General features: G+C 44.0%; 3 non-coding genes across 3 annotated transcripts; 2 read left to right on the top strand and 1 right to left on the bottom strand.

Moving 5' to 3' along the window:
* Positions 1–630: 630 nt before the first annotated feature.
* On the top strand, positions 631–704 carry TRNAF-GAA (transfer RNA phenylalanine (anticodon GAA)). The gene has a single exon. It is a non-coding gene; the product is annotated as a tRNA-Phe (tRNA).
* A 189-nt stretch (positions 705–893) lies between these two features.
* Positions 894–968, top strand: TRNAP-UGG (transfer RNA proline (anticodon UGG)). The gene has a single exon. It is a non-coding gene; the product is annotated as a tRNA-Pro (tRNA).
* Positions 969–4,024: 3,056 nt separating this feature from the next.
* On the bottom strand, positions 4,025–4,105 carry TRNAL-CAA (transfer RNA leucine (anticodon CAA)). Its single transcript has one exon. It is a non-coding gene; the product is annotated as a tRNA-Leu (tRNA).
* Positions 4,106–11,336: the final 7,231 nt, after the last annotated feature.

Genomic DNA, 11,336 nt, shown 5'->3' with positions numbered 1-11,336 from the left:
GGCAGGTGAGGAAGGGCGGCTTGGCTTGACCGTGTGTTCTCTCCTGGTCGGGTCGGAGGCGAAGACTGGCTAAGTTCATCATTCAGTGGTGAGGTGTTCATAGAAAGCAAGGCGTCGCCCAACGAGTGGCGGATTTGGAGTCTCGCTTGGATGCTGGGGAGATCCATAGATCTGGATAGAGTCTGTCTCGCTCAGTAAAGAAGAGTACGCGCGCTACGGCTTACGCAGTGAATCGGATCTTCGGGCAACCAACCCAACCCGGCACATCCAATTCGATCAACAACTTGGAGGTATGGCTGAGTGGCTTAAGGCATTGGTTTGCTAAATCGACATACAAGAAGATTGTATCATGGGTTCGAATCCCATTTCCTCCGGCACGGAAGTGGAACGGGCGGGCGAAATTACGTGAGAGAAAGAACCTCTTCTTGATGGAGTCCCCCGGAGGACAGAATAGCACTACTTAGTGACTAGGAGCGGAGCGCCTCTTTCTTGTTCTTGGTGGCGTCTATAGCGAAGAACACCTGACCGAACGAGGGCCGTCCAGTCCCTGGCCGGCTCTCGGTTCTTGAGCAAGCTCCTCCACTGCTGGTAGGGCGCTCATAGATGAAGAAAAGAGACTTTAGGAAAGTGGTTCAGGTAGCTCAGCAGGTTAGAGCAAAGGACTGAAAATCCTTGTGTCAGTGGTTCGAATCCACTTCTAAGCGGGCTTTTGGTCCAAAGGACACGTAGCCGAGAGCGAGCCGGATGAAGGAAGAAATGAAAGTGAATGAAAGAGGCTTGGAGGCAGATTTCCAAAAAGCGGTGGTTCTCGCGTCCCTGTGCCCAAAGCGGGGTGGGCGAGTTCGGTTCGAGTGTTTATCGATCGGGTGGATCTATATGTTCCGGGGGGGAGACGAGGTGTAGCGCAGTCTGGTCAGCGCATCTGTTTTGGGTACAGAGGGCCATAGGTTCGAATCCTGTCACCTTGATGTTCTGTTCAGTCAGCTAATACAAATGAATATCAATCGACTGTGAACTAAGTACGTACACCTGACTAGCCTAAAAAGTCTTTTCTCGTTGCTAATCAATCAATCATTCATTGACTGGTAGTCAAATAGGCAACCCGGGACTCAACCAAACCAACCGTAACAAGTAACGAGAAATGATGTTCAGCTAACGAAACTCGAACAAGAAATGAAAGACTTTTCTTAAGGGGCTTGCTTAAGCCCATAGGCCTGTGCGTGAGGAAATGCTTGGAGGCGGGATAAGATGACGGAAAGACTCAGAAAAGTTGCCGATGACCGATTCCGTCATTGATGCGAAGCCTGGCCTGGTCGGGAAGAGATTCTAAATAAAGAATATGCGCACCGAGAATAGATATCTATGTTAGCTAGCAGGGGCGGGATTTCACTCTCTCTCCGGACAATCTCATTTTTTTGGGAAATATGGATCCTTGAAAGGACTTTATTCTATAATTGGATGAAGGACTGGTTAAGGTATGTCCATTGGTACCACACGGTCGTCCTAGACACAGACCCGAAACTTCAGGATCTGTTCGAGGTACCGGTTGTTATGAGGGACTGGAAGAAGCGTCCTGAGGAGAGTATTCTCTTTAGGTACGGTTTCCTTTGGGAACTCTACGACTTGGTCCGAAGGAAAGGGTTTGGGGACGCCCTTGAGTACGTGGGAAGTTGACTCTGGAAGTGCTACAATTGACATTACCTCCTTTGCCCATGAGCTAGGCAAGCATGAATATCGATCTATACGATACCTAATGCCATATCATATAGATTAAGTACAATAAATGAACATTCATCGACAGAGGAGTCACATGCGATACCATATCGATACCACCTGCTCGCCATATTTATCTCTTTTTAAAAGAGAGAACATATCTTTCTTTCTATACGTTCGTTAACAAGTGATGGCTTCCGTTAGGATGCGGAGTGTAGCGCTAAGCATTAGGTGAAACGAGTAGTTCACCAGAACCAGAACCCGAGTCCACGACCTACGGAGAAGTTTTTGGCCTAAATTGACATAGACCTCTCTTTCCTTTCCACTGGTTCTTGAAAGCTATCAATCCCCGCTTCTCCCATTTTTTTTATCCCTCTCGCATCGGTTCTGCATCAGATGATGAGCCCATGCGACAATTTGATCTTTTTTTTATTGGCGCCCGATAGGTAGGCTATTAGATTGAGTCGAAAGCCTACCAACGCATAAGGGTTCCGATTCGAGCGAGAGCCCGAACGGGGGAGGCGAGAACATCTTGATCGAAAGCTCCACTGTTCTGAATAGTGAGAAAGACTTTTCAAAATTCGATCAAATCGATCGAGAATATCATCATCTGTTAGGTGGGCCAACCGACCGACCGAGTTGGGCTGGGCGTCCATGTCACAGAACTTTCTCTAGCCAAGAATCCCATTTTTGATCGAATCGGGGCGGATCCAATTCATTGGCAAATGAAAAATCTACCGTTTTAACACTCAGAAAAAAAACCTAGAAAAGAGGAAGAGTCACTAAGACAAGAGCTAGGTAAGCAAGCAAGAAGGAGAGGCTAGAAAAGGCGAGGCAAGGGGCTCTCCATCTCTAGGAAGATTGTGTCCAGGATCTGGTAATCTAAGCCTTGCTTCTTCTGGTCGGCTCGTATTAACCTGTGCTTTATTACAGGTAGTCATTCCCCCCGTTCCTTTAGTCTTTTCAACGGTACTTGAATCTTAAGTCGCGGTCATGTCTCGCCCCCCCAGTATAGTGACCGGTTCCATGTTTTCCCCGAATTTCATCAGTTCCAGGCTCAAGTGCCTGTTCATCCATCTTCATTCCAAAGGCGAACATCTCCATTGAGTGACTGTAACTGCTATGGTTTACAGTCAATAGTTCTTAACCAACCCTTTCTCGCCGAGCTTTATAAATTTCAGAGAGATACGGGAGTAAGGCCGACCTATCCTCTAGTTAAAGAGTGCAGTGCAGAAGGACTTCTACTACCTCTTCCGAAGACAGCAAGCAAGCATAGGGGCTTCGGGTGAAAGGACTTTCTGAGTGAAAAGGATAAGGGCATCGGGGGAAGAAATGAATAAGGGGTAAGGTGCTCATATTCTTCCTTTATGTGCTTCCCAGCGAATCCAATTTTAGGAAGATTCAGTTTACTTCCAAAATCACTCTCTTCAAGCTCTTGCCTAAGAGCGAGGACTTAGATCAGAAGAGAGGTAGCGAAGTGAGTTTAGGTATTTCTTCAAGCCAGTTCCAGAGTGGAAAGGGGTAGCTCAGTAGAATATGCCAGAAAGCAAAGAGGGGATGGAGAGTCAAGCAAGCTAGAAAGCAATCGAAGAGATGAGCCTTAGAAGCATGCGAAGGGATAGGTCTGGAATAAGTCTTGTATGAGTCCTTTAATCGAGTCCCTCTTCTTTAATAGGCGCTTTCCGGTAGCAGGGTTTTCTTATCTTTTTACGATTACCATTCAAGTATGAAATATCTCCGCCTCCCCATTCCTTTATCAAAGTCTAGTACTTATGGCGCAAGTCAGTCTCTTCAAGTGGAAGCAATCAGATATTCACGACCAAGAGGTACTGGATTCTCTTTCGGATAGGCCCTGAAAGGAGAAGGAAGGCTGGAATGCCAACAGACGTCTGTCTATTCTCTAATTCACCCGACCCGATAGTACCCATTTTGGGAACGTCCAGTGCCAAAGTCACTGAATGGGTAAGTCGCCAATCCCTAAAATGGATGTACTTTATCTGCTGGGTTATGGGTACTAGTGGTTACCAGAGGTTTCTATCAATCTACCCTTGTGTGATTCCTGTTGAATCATATACTCGGGGGTGGGTGAGGGCGGACGATTTCCAAACGGACTCCTCATTCATTAGATAGAGAAGATCGCCAAGATTTCGTGATCCGCTGCCGAACCTATTCCAATTCCAACAGCTCGGACTCGGATCGTGGGGATCGCCGGAATACTTCGTATCAACAGATAAGATACTCGGTATATCAATATTGATTAGATCCGAAATCTGTTATTGAATTGCTCATTCAATGAGCATTCTCAATATTATGCCTTGAAGAGGACTCGAACCTCCACGCTCTTTAGCACGAGATTTTGAGTCTCGCGTGTCTACCATTTCACCATCAAGGCATCTTGAAAGTGAATCGTATTCCATGAACATGATATCTATCTAATGTGATATATGGAATATATGACAAAGGTGGAATGTTGGAGTATTTCTATCGATCGGTCATGTCATATAGGCTCGAGTCAGACATCAAATTGCTTCGATTTGAATTATCCGGGGGATACCTTATATATATATATAATATGTACAATCAAACCTATTTCTCGATTCAATAGAAGCCTAAAGAAGTGAATATGGTACCCAAATAACGATAGATATGTCAAAAGCAGGTCCGATTACGCCTATTCCTAATCCTAAATAGAATGTAACGACGTAGGGATCCATATGTAAACATAGTATCTATTTACATACGCTCGAATGACCCCTTCTCATAATAAGAATGTAAATAACCCTATTCCGGTCTGGTCCGGTATGGAATGAACTTATAATCTGATGATCGAGTCATTCCATGATTATAAGTTCATAAAACCAGCCCATTCCCTCCCATTTTGGGCGGAACAAATCTACTAATTCTTTTATTCCAGTTAGTAAGAGGGATCTTGAACTAAGAAATAGACCTAAAAGCTAAAAGAGGGTATCCTGAGCAATTGCAAGAATTGGGTTCATTGATATTCCTGGTATAGTAGATGCTATCACACATACAGTCATACTCAATTCGATGGAATTGTTTGATCTTAAAGGAGATCTTCAAAGGCGCTGGGGGAGTCAAAATCTCCGTGAAAGCCCATTGGAGTTGCACTGAAAAACTGCAAGTTTGATGTAGATGATTATATGCAGACCAAATAGAAAAAGCACCATCGCCTTCCACGGTCCAAGCAAGCTTATCATGAGCCCCAGGGTGCAGATTAATCCCTGCAGGGATGAAATCTGCTAGAACCCCACTTGGTTGGCAGAATGCTGCAAAGAGATGTGAGTAATGAATCATCAGCCCTCCTTTGGAGCCTTACCGAGATAAGCTTGTAGGGGAGATCGGCCCATGGGTGGTGAGGAATAAAGTGCTTAAGGGCCCCCAAGCCGGACCAATTATCTAGGAAAAAACCAGATGAACCATCACCAAGCATTATCTGAGACATCTTCTCAAAATGGGGGCGTACTCTAATCAGATTTCGCCATGCCGAGAGCAACCTGAGTTGAGAGTAGCTGCAGAGAAGGAGCTGTTTGGAAAATATTTGGAGGATAGGTAATCACTCCAAAGCGATGCCTTTTGGACTAGAGACCAGCACCTCTTAAAAGTAAAGGCATCCCCCACCTCAGACAAGCGACGAACACCAATGCCACCTTCTTGTGTGGGACGAGCGAGGGCATCCCACGAGATCCAATGGTGCTTAGATGACTCTGTGGAAGAGTTCAAAAGAAAGGCTGCAAAAACTCTTTCAATTCTGTCAAATATAGACACAGGTGGGTTCATAGCAGCCAACAGATGCAAGGGCATAGAAGATAGAACATACCGAAGAAGGATAATCTTGCCACCAAATGAAAGCAGTTTGCTAAACCATCCCGACACACGGCTCTGAATTTTCTCTATGATAGGTTGAAAATAAGAAGCTTTGATTCTTCCACAGCAAAGAGGGACACCCAAGTACTTTATGTATGTAGATTCATGATGGAAGCCGGTAAGGTTCGCAATTTGATGAATTCGAGTATGAGACATCTTGGGGGGTGCAAGGAAAGAGCACTTCCGCTTATTAACCCGCTGCCCTGAAGCTTTCTCATAAGTCTCCAAGAAAGACAAAAGACGGGAAAGAGAAACTTTGCTCCCGTTCGTGAAAATAATAGTCTCATCTGCGAAAAGCAAATGAGAAAAAAGAGGACACCTGGCCGGGGATTTTCATCTGTAAATCTAATTTGAGTCCATAAGAGAATGCAAGCCTCTTGCTCATATCTCTCATCAAAAGGTGTTTTCTCGAAGCCTCTTGCTCATATCTCTCATCAAAAGGTGCTTTCTATAAAAGAAAGTCTCTTTAGCAGATCTCCCGCTAATCCGAGCGAACATTCAAATATCTGTCCCACATTCATTCGTGAGGGTACTCCCAATGGGTTGAAGACCATATCAACAGGTGTTCCATCTTGCAAATAGGGCATATCTTGTCTAGGCAAAATTTTGGAAATGATACCTTTATTCCCATGTCTTCCAGCTACTTTATCACCTACTTTGATTTCACGTTTCTGTGAAATATATACACGAATCATTTCTGAATTATAACTGGAACCCCCCTTTTTCTGGATCCATCTCACATCAATAACGCGACCCCTTCCACCTATGGGTAGTTTTAGAGAAGTTTCTTTTGCAGTGGATACCTGAATGCCAAGTATGACTCGTAATAATCTATCCTCCGGGGAATACGACGATTCGTTCGCTGTCTAAGGCGTTAATTTACCTAAAAAAATATCACTCTTTCTATCCAAGATCCCAGCATAACGATTCCATTTCTATCTAAATTTCGGAGTAAATGAGTCTCTAGATGCGGTATTTCCTTAGTAATTCTTTCGGGCCCTGGCTTGTCACATGAGTCTGAATTTCATATTTCCGGATGTGAAAAGAAGTATAAATATCTTCATATACCAAATGTTCGCTAATTAATACTGCGTCTTCAGAATTGTAACCTTCCCATGGCATATAAGCTACTAATATGTTTTTTCCTAAAGCGAGTTCCCCACCAACTGTAGCCGCACCGTCCGCTAAAATTTGTCCCTTTTTAATGTATTTACCCCGCCGAACCTGAGGTTTTTGATGCATACAAGTATTTTTGTTGGAACGTTGATACATCACTAATGGAATACTTATAGTGTCCCCATTACTTGATAAAATGATTTTGTGAGGATCAGTATAAATGATCTTTCCCTCGTGTTCGGCTATAGCTGAAACCCCCGAATCTAGAGCCGTTTGGCATTCCAGCCCAGTTCCAACAATGCACTTCTCGGACCGAGAAAGCGGAACTGCTTGGCGCTGCATATTAGAACTCATTAAAGCCCGATTCGCATCATTATGCTCGATAAAAGGAATGAGGGAAGCTCCAATAGAAAAATATTGGAAGGGAAAAAAGCTTCTAAGATGAATCTGTTCCCATGCAATAGTAAGGAATTCTTGACGATATCGAGCTGGAACAACCTGTTCTTCCTGAATACCCCGATTCAGGGCCAAAGAATTTCCTGCCGCTACCATATAATATTCATCTCTATTTGGTGATAAATAAACCACCTGTGCCTCTTTTGATCTCTAAGATATTTCATAAAACGGACTCTCTATAAATCCCCAATGACCAATCCTCACATGAATAGCTAAGGATCCAATAAGCCCAACATTGATTCCTTCGGACGTGTCAATTGGACAAATACGTCCATAGTGGCTAGGATGGATATCTCGTATCCGAAAACTAGCAGTTCGCCCCGTCAATCCTCCAGGACCAAAATAACTCCATTTTCGCCCATGAACGATTTGTGTCAATGGATTAGTTCGATCCAAAACTTGAGATAACGGGTGTAGGCCAAAGATTCATAAGTGGTTGTTAATGAAGTTGAAGTTACCAAATTTGGAGGAGTCGGTATTAATTTATGCCTGATTGCTCCACATATAGTTCCTCGAACCGCATTTTCTAAACGAACAAGAGCCAATCCGAATTGATCCTGTAACAGGTCTGCTACAGAACGAATACATTTATTTTTCAAGTGATTCATATCGTCAAGTGTACCCATTCCAAATTTCATTCCGATCAAATGATCCGCAGCAGCCAATACATCTCGTGGTAACAAAAATGTATTGTTCCATGCGTTCACCAAGGGGCATTCACGATAGAATCGTGGAAGTGTTTACCGAACCTGAGGTCTTTGATCCTTTCTCTCTCAAGCCATCAAATAGAACTATGGCTTTAGCAGTGATGATTGGGGTGGTCGTTTTCTCTCAGTCTGGCATTGGGTTAAGAGAAAAAAAACTTGAGTGAGGAAGGGGCTGACAGTCACAGGCTCGTTCTTCTTATGTTATGGCGGGGAAACTCTCACTCGAAACAAAGAAACTCGGCTCGAGTAAGCATCCTTCCCCGAGCCCAAAAACAGCCCTTTTCTTTTTAGCTAGCTAGAAAACTAGCCGACTCTATACACGAATATCTTCTTTCTTATCCCACTCTGTCTCTCTTTTATCGCTTACGCCTCATACTTACCGATCTTCTACCCATAGGCGGAGCGAAGAAATCGATCTTTCTGCAGAATTCATCCCTTGATGATGAGCTGACATGTGGCCGTGGCGGCTTCAAGAGGCACCTTTTAAGTTATGATAATCCTTCCCGCCGTGAGCTCATTCAGCAGCCAATCTTTGAAAGCCCAGCAATCTTCAATCGAATGGCTGATGAGGCGATGATATGGACAGTCATTTTCGTTTTCAATCTGTCCCACCTCATCAGGTCTCTTGATCTTCGGGAGGACAACCTTTCCTGCCTTCATAAGCTGTTGGAAGAGCCTCGCCACCATATCCCTTCGAAAAGGGTAGGGTTTGGTTTCTCTTGCCTCTCTTTGATCGAAGGCCTTGGTTTCTTCACCCGAACCACGAGGTTCTCTTCGGCCTGGCCGGCAGATTCGGATGGCAGAGCCGGGTCAATCGATAGACCAGTTTCGAATAAGGCCGCTTTCAACCTAATTTTCGCACTTTTCGCTTTAGTTATAAATATATGTTCATTTCACCTTCGGTGACTTTTCGTAATAGTTAGGTTCAACAGTCGATCAGAAGAGGTATTTTCTCTCCCTCACTCCTTTCCTTTCGCTTATGAGACTGATTCACTGACCTTGCTTGCCTACTTCCGAGATGAAACAAGTCAAAGGCGTAGAAGGACGAACTCATACCTACCAATGCTTCATCGCAACCAACTACCTTTGCTCCAGCTTCTTCTGCGGATGCTGCTTCTCCTCTTTGCTTGACAACTGTCACTACTCTTTAGTGAGCTAACTTGGGATAAATGCAACAAGATGATGCTGATTCATTACTTTCTGTCGATCTTCTTCATACAAGTTGTTCAGAAAGTCTAAAGAGAAGACTGTGGGCGACTTCTCTTTCTTTTCACCGAACCTAATCATGACCTTGGACTCCTTCTATGGATTCTTCGTTCACTTACGTACGAAATCGATGATTGAAGTTGATATTTGCGTCAGATCGGGTTCTGACTTCTTTCCTACTTCAATAGATGAAAGATATTTGTCAAGCTTAGGCAGATGTTACCCTTGCTATTGTGTACTTCCAATCATTTCCATTTCATTCTAGTCTATTTATGCTATTAACTGATCAATTAGAGTACTGAACCATGGAACCATATTTATTCACTGATTACTCGCATACTTCACTCCACGCTTTCTCTTTGCAACCACACTTGTGGGGAGCTACACCACACCACGCTGCTCTCCTGCCACTGAGCTTGCTACCCCGATTGCGCCTACCATTCATTTAAGACAAGCATTTTGATTCGCTCCCTAACGGATTCAAGCCTAACCGGTGGGTGGGAGCAGTCAAGTCAATTGGCCAACCTAGCTTCCCGACTTCGGAGATCAAGGCAGTCAAGTAGTAAGACCTAGACCTTCGTTCAGAGATTGATGACTCCCTACCTATCACCATCTAGTGCCGTGTTCAGTCACTAGGGAAAGGAACGAATCCTCGGTCACATCCTGAGAACCAAGACGCCCTATCTAAAGTGGATTTTCTCCATAATGGTCTCACTTGTAATTGCGTATTGTAATGGTCGAATGGGTGCTAGCGTCTGAATCGAAATCTTTGATCGATAAGCTGCCGGACCCAATGAGCTGGGCAACATAGGGACATAGCTTTGTGCGGGACCTGCCCGAGCCGGTAATCCTAGGCAGTGTAAGATCCTTGCTTTCGAAGTTCTCAGAGCGCTAAGCATCCGATAGTCTGGGAGGAATAGTTAAGAATAGGAAATAAGATCATCTAGTAAGAAGTCAGAATTTCATTGAAACTTGACATCTTGGGCATAGCGAGTAGCTAGGAGATAAGATGTAATGATGCTGAGATTTAGTTGCAAAGTCTATTCATTTACAGGACTGACAAAGATTCTGCTTTCAGTGCTATATTTCTATATGATAATAGTGGATTAGTCCGCTCGGGCTACCTCGAAAGAGGCATCCCTTCGCTCAAAGCTTGCTCTTCCTTCGCTTACTCTCCAATAAGCAACTATCAATTTCAACCGTAACTACAGAAACTATTGATTAACAAAATCTGGCAGCTCATTCCGCACATATTGCAGCTCATATTGTAGCTCATCAGGCGTGCGCTAGATCGGGCGGAAGATCTATCTCTAATTAGCCTGTTTCCCTTACCTTGTCTATTCTATTGGTACTTATTAATTAAGCTGACTCCTTACTAGATATCTTATGATCGTGTACTTGGCTTTCCTGTTGTTAGTTATGCCTGTTGTCTTACTATATTATATTATATTCCATCGTCCTCTCTAAGGCAAGGCGTAAGCACTTGAGAATTGGATTGATAGGAAAGAAGCAAGGGATGACTTTTTGGTTTAACTCACTACCAGAGACCAGGGGGTCATCCTGTTTCCTGTTTTGGTTGTGGTAAGCCGGTTCCTACAATGTTGACTATTTTTCCAGTTGGATTTTGGATTTCGAGAATGTTGAAATACGATCATCGGTCGAGGGATATTCTGTAGATAATGGACTGATGAATAGGCATGGGAAACAGCAAAGATGGAGGGACAGAGCACCCTTAACCTTAAGTCCATCTAACCAATCAAGAAGCATCCTTATTTGAGTTGTAGAACAGGCTTTATTCCATTCTTCTTCTGTGAAGGGCAAGACAACATCCACTATTGCATCTCAAACAGAGTCGTAAATAGAGTCTGCATTCCAAGATAGATATTCACATGGCAGGTGGTACAGTCGATCATACAAAGAGATGCTTTTACAGACACCTCTCACTACATGAAAGAGACGCCACATCAACTTTACATGCACTAACAAAACACACTACAAACAAACACAAACAGCATACGGGTCCGGCACAAACAAAACAAAGCATGAAAATGAAAGAGTAGACTACAGAGACTGTCACTACTTCTCCTCCTTCGGACCGCATCATAGATTGAGGAGCAACATTCTTCTAGTGACCGAGGGTGACAGCCTGCACAATGAGCGCTTGCTATTCTTTGAGCAGCGCCCTCTTCCTCTCTTCGAGAAAACTTATTTGTCTCTGGAGAAGGCTTATACGCTCTTCTATGAGAATTGGAT

The sequence above is a fragment of the Elaeis guineensis genome, chromosome 14 (genome assembly GCF_000442705.2).
Source record: "Elaeis guineensis isolate ETL-2024a chromosome 14, EG11, whole genome shotgun sequence".
Classification (NCBI taxonomy): domain Eukaryota; kingdom Viridiplantae; phylum Streptophyta; class Magnoliopsida; order Arecales; family Arecaceae; genus Elaeis; species Elaeis guineensis.
The sequence above is the reverse complement of the archived record's forward strand: the minus strand, read 5'-3'. Positions and strand labels throughout refer to the sequence as shown.